Below are 6,143 nucleotides of genomic sequence, written 5' to 3'. Positions count from 1 at the left end.
TAAATAATCGACTCTGGACCAGACAATCCAGTAATCAACTGCAGGAGCATCGATCTGCGCTACTGGGAACCGATGACATGTGTCAACCAAGTCAGCATGCCTAACCACCGGTAACGGTTAGTCGCCTCGTACGATAAGCATGGGTTACTGAAGACCAATATTCTAACCCGGACCTTCACGGGTTGCGAATGAATGAATGAATATTGCTCAACGCCGCATCAGTCGTTTTCCATCTATTCGACGGTGAGGACCAGTTAATATTAGTTACTACTTGAAATACTATCGTAAAAGTATCATACTAATTACCATATAAAACATCAGTCTCCTATCACACGTAAAATACTGTCTACAGTCCGTTTGACCTCATTTGAGACCGATGAATTGCTCACTAAAGTACTGTCGGAAATGCTAGAAAAATGCTTTTTGAAGTATATTTAAAATTCAGAGGTATTACAGTTACTTAAATAACAAATATCACTTCAAGAAACATCTACCTAATGTAGACCGAGGGAATTATTTTGAGACATGCTCTAAAATGTGTTTTTACTGATGAAAATACCAAAAATTAGAAAAATAAGGGGTAGTGGGACGTTATTTGATACAAACATTAACTGCCTGTGTTACGTCATCAGCATCCACGGTATCGACAGGTGAAATTGACACCTGAGCACACGCTCGGGCGAGGGGTCGTCTCAATAGATGTTTTCTGCAAAATGTTGAATATGTGTACGTATAGTATACGTATTGGTTATGTAAGGGATCATTTGTGTATGTGTGTTTGATTTGAAATAAACATACGAATTACTGTACATTGGAAAGAATCCTATCACTTGTGTTATCTTATCGACTGATTGTAGAAATGTGCAACGTTTTAATAAATGTTTTGCATGTCAACAGTATATTTCATTGAAAAAATATGGATGTAATTCGTTCAGATTAATCTAGTTGTGAACATTGGCCAACGATTTAACGAAGTCACTGGTGTAGCTTCTTTAGAATATATATATTCTTCTTCTCATAAAGTTTGTAGACCGCCCGTCTAAGCACTCCCTTGTCAAAGTTGTCAAGGATGGTTTTAGGTCCCGGTTTTGCTTTTGAGACGGTCCCTGTCTTGTCTGATTTGTTTACAATACTGTAAACTTGTTGGTAAGACATACCAACAGCTCTACAAGTTCTGTAATAAACCCTTTTCTAAACTAATGAAAGGTTTACCTCTGTGTTTTTCAAGCAGAAAAAACGTATAAACCTTTGCAACAATCGACTGCAAATCGTTGGCCATAGTGGACGCTGTGATAAAGATGTGCATGCATGACGGGAAACTTATTTATCAAGACTTAGCAGTTATATTAATATTTATTTCAATAAAGAAAGGATAATTAAGTAAGATAACACAAACATTCAACATTTATTTGTTTAGGAAAAACGTTAATTCATATTTTTACACCACCTGTATTATTAGCATAAATGTAAAGACTATTTCAGATTTCTGTTGTTTTGGTACCAAATTCTCTCCTGAAAACTGCCCTTTAAATGCACGATTGAAATAAAAATTAGGTACACTATGTTGATATATTGATAACATAGTACATTGATCACCTTTATAAAGATATTAAGGCTAAAAAGCATTTTTCAAGCATTTCCGACAGTACTTTAACACAAAATCTAGTGAGATGTAATGAACAAGCGTGATCAGTGAAATTTCAATTTCACACGTACACCTCGCACACCTGGCTGTTCTACCAGCAAGTGGCCCTCCCTCGTAAGAAATAGCGAAAAGTGACAACAAAATAATGATCGTTTGTTAAACAACTTTTTTATTCGGGTGTCAAAAATTATGAGACAAATCATCAGAGTTGCTCTGTCGATTCCATGTGACTGTGCAAAGTTTGATTTTGTTGCACTTATTAGATGTTTTGTTAGTGAGCAATTCATCGGTCTCAAATGAAGTCAAACGGACTAAATTTGGCTGTCATAAACAACAATATCTTTCAAAGAGCTACAACGCGAAAAAGCGGTGACCCGACGTCTCGCTATAGGCTTCACTATGCATCATATATGGCTATACCAACACTGTCATTGTAGACAGTATCATCACAGCGCTGCCTCGCTATATCGCTAGAATGTCTTACGCTCCAGTAGCTTCAAAGGGCTATTGACTGATTCAACCAGGCAATTTTACACTGCCTGCTTCTCTCATCAGCGGCCGTCAGTTGAGCGTGGCTTGAGAGAGCGCCTATTAAATGTAAAGTGAGCAGGCATAAAAAGTGATGGTATGTGTATACGCATACCAAAGGTCGGTCATCAGTTCAATGAACGACGAGTTCAGTTTGGGTTTAGTTGAGCAGACTAAAAGAGCAGCGGAGGCAGACTCTGACAAGGCAATGTATTTACAATATGAACATTCATGTATGTGTGTAGCCAGTTTTGTAGGATATGCTACTTGTTGTGTGCATATCATCAAGAAGGTCATTGCTAAAATTGAAAATAAATACTGATGGAAATGAGTGCATTTGCACACTCTCATACCTGACATACATGTGAATATATACTCAGCAGCAAAAACACGTCAGTACGAAGTCAAAATTAGATAGGCACTGTAATCAAATCATTACAGAAATAGATATAATAAGCGGATCAAAACCATTTTTTGTGTACAATATCGTGCCACACCAATGAATAAATCAGCACAATTGCAAGACATTACGTGAACGTTTGCAGTCCATTCAGACCCTTTACTTCAGTATCTAGTGTGACCACCACGAGCGGCAAAAACTGCAGCACAGCGTCTATGCATGGAGTGCACCAATCGATTGATGAAGGCCATTGGCACCTTGAACCACACTCTGAGAAAGTTCTGGCGCAATAAATCGTCTGTGTTCGGCCTTGATATGACATTTTTCAGTCTCCCCTGAATTTCTTCCCATTTCGAATATCCATTCTTCTATTTTCTTCCAAATAGTTTTTATGACTTTACAGTCACAAAATAGATGTAAAATTCATTCTTTCTCGGATTTGCAAAATGTGCATGTGTTAGAATCTTTATATTTAATTTTTGTTAGCAAATCATTTGTTGGCAGAAACCTATGCGGTATGCTGTATCGAGACCAAGAGTGTTTTACACTATTATACGATTTAAAGGTTGTTTTTTCTATCGTTTCCCATATCTTATCGTCAATAGACTCATTAAGTTCTTTTTGCCACTTGTTTCGGTATGTTAAAGGTTTTCTAGATTTTCCATTTATGAGTATGTCATAAATATCTCTACATCCATTTGGGTTTCCTACTATATTTCGTAGAAGATAGGGCAAAATCGGAGATACGATTTTCTCTTCAATATAGACGTTTATGGATTTGCAGTAGTATTTAATTGATTATCTTATTCCTTGACGCTCTAGGAAGTTAGTTTTGCACCAAAACGATTTTTGTAATTGTTCCACCGTCAAAAAGTTACCTTGGGCATCAAACATGTCGTTTACATAAGTAATCCCTTTACTTGAGTAATGTTTATAACTGATTGGTTTTCCATCTATCTTAATATTGCCATTTAACCATAAGGGTTGATATAGGATATCACATGCATTTTTTGCGTTTTCTGCTTTTCTGGTTACGAATTTACCCCATGATTTCAAAGTGTCTTTCCAAAAGTTATTTGTTTCTTGTGTTATTACTGATTTCGCATGTTTGTATAAAGCTGTCGATGTAGCAATGTGTCTTTGTTTGTAGCAATTTCCTTACTTTTAAATCTGAGTTGGTGAGTCTTTTAATCCATTTTTTTGTGATTGATTTATTATCTCTGGGGCTCGTATTCCACCGTATTCATAATTCTTTGTGATAGTTTCTCGACTGACTTTGTCCGGTTTGTTTTTCCACATACATTTATAGCAGAGCTGCTCAATTTCCTTAATCATTTGGGTTGGGTAGAGTTACAAATATATGATTAATTTGCGGTAAAAGTAAACTTTTCAATATGGTATTTCTACCTAAGGGATAAGGGATACCTATCTCTTGATAACCATTGATTCATTGATATTTTGAGAGTCTTAGGTTTATCTTTATAGTTGCGTTCAACCATTTCTGCGATGTTGCGAGTAAATACAATTCCTAGTGGTGTGAACGAGTCATTCTTCCAGTCTAGATTCCAGTTTCTACAAAAAAATTCTTTTTGAGTTTTTTTCTGAGCCTATCCATAATACCTGTGTTTTTTTTACATTTATTATTAAGCCTGAAAATGAGGCATATTTACTAAGAATTTCTAATGTCGCCTGCAAACATTTTTCAGTGCCATCTAGTATTAGTGAAGTATCATCAGCGTATTGGGAAATTAGGTATTCTGTATCTCCAATTTGAATTCCTTTTATTTTATTATTATCTCTAACCATTGTTGCCAAACTTTCTGCGCACAGTATAAACATGTAAGGGGAGATGGGATCTCCTTGTCTGCATCCTCTTGAGATATTGAAATAATTTAAAAAGAAGCCATTTACAACTACACACGATTGAATGTTATTAAAGAAGGTATTTATCCATCTAGTAATCGATGGTCCAAAGTTAAAGAATAGAAGAACTTTTTGAATAAAATGCCAGTCAACAGAATTGAATGTCTTTTCAAAGTAAATAAGAAGTAGAATTCCTGGTATATTCATATATTCAGTATAGTCAATGATGTCGTATATTAGGCGAGTACATTCACCAATATATCGTTTTGACATAAACCCTTTTTGATCCTCATTTATTATAGAGGGTAGGACTGTTTTTATTCTGTTTGCAATGGCTGATGATCCGATTTTATACGCTACATTCAGCAATGAAATGGGTCTCCAATTCTGAAGCAAACGTTTGGATTTACCTTTTTTTTGAAAACAGGTTATAATGCCTTGCTTTTGAGTCAAAGACAATTCTCCTTTCTCGTAAGCTAAATCTAATGATCTGATAAGATACTCGTGAATATTCGACCAAAAGAATTTGAAGAATTCAATGGTGAAACCCGATGAGCCAGGACCTTTTTTTCATTTTTCATTTTTAAGACTGTTTAATATTTCTTCATATCTTAATTGTTCTTCTAAATTTTCTTGTTAATTTTTTGATAGCTTTGGGACGTCATGTTTTTAAACAATTCTGTTAGATTCACTTTTTCGCTTTTTTTGTGTGTGTATAGATTATGATAAAACGATTTAGTTTCAGTTATAAGATCTTCTTATTGGTAAGGGTTTCCTTTTGACTGTTTTCAAGTTTATATATTGCTTTGTTTAAAAAGTTTCTATTTTCTAGTGACAGAAAATATTTTGTCGGACATCCAGAGTCTTGACCGCCTGACCAGAAGGATCATATCTGATAACGGAGCCCACAACCCTCGCTCCTCTCTTAATCATTTATACATGCCAATCAGATCTGGAGGTCGGGGTTTGACTAATGTGGAGGCTCTTCATGATAGAATTCTTTTGTGTACTTTGGCACATATTTATTTATCGGATGATCCTCTGGTGATGCACATCAAGACTCATGATGAAAGCAAGGAAATCCACAGCTATCTTAAGCGTGCCAAGGTTGATGGACAAAATCTGAAATTTGAGGTTGATTTTGTTGATGGCGATGTACTGCTGGACGGTACAGCGATGGGTGTAAACCAGGTGAAGTCCTTCACCAAGTCTGCCCAGAGACGGTCATTTGTGGAGAAACTTTCTGAAAAGTCACTGCATCGTGAGTACATGCAGTGTGTGGAACAGAATAGCAATCCAACCAACTCCTTCGCCTGGATGAAGTCGGCTGGTCTTAAATGTGAAACTGAGGGCTTTCTTTTTGCTGCTCAGGACCAGTCACTTCCCACTCGTAATCGTCAAAATGTTATTCTTAAACAAAATATCAATATGATATGTCGACTATGTAATGAATTTACAGATACTGTCAAACACCTTGTCAGTGGATGTTCTTCATTGGCACAAACAGCATATCTTAAACGACATGATGGCATGGCTCGTTGCTGTGGCCATGTCTGTGGCTTTGACTCCGAGGTCCATCCATAGTACGACTCTGAACATGTCCAGAGTGTCATGGAAAATGATGCTTTCAAACTTCTGTGGAATAGGCCCATATACAGCCTCAGATGAGTTCCTGCTACAAACCTGATGTTGTCCTTTTTGATAAAG

Source organism: Haliotis rubra, unplaced genomic scaffold (genome assembly GCF_003918875.1).
Source record: "Haliotis rubra isolate DU_JTF1 unplaced genomic scaffold, ASM391887v1 Scf760, whole genome shotgun sequence".
In the NCBI taxonomy this organism is placed as follows: Eukaryota; Metazoa; Mollusca; class Gastropoda; order Lepetellida; family Haliotidae; genus Haliotis; species Haliotis rubra.
This window is presented reverse-complemented; position numbering follows the sequence as displayed.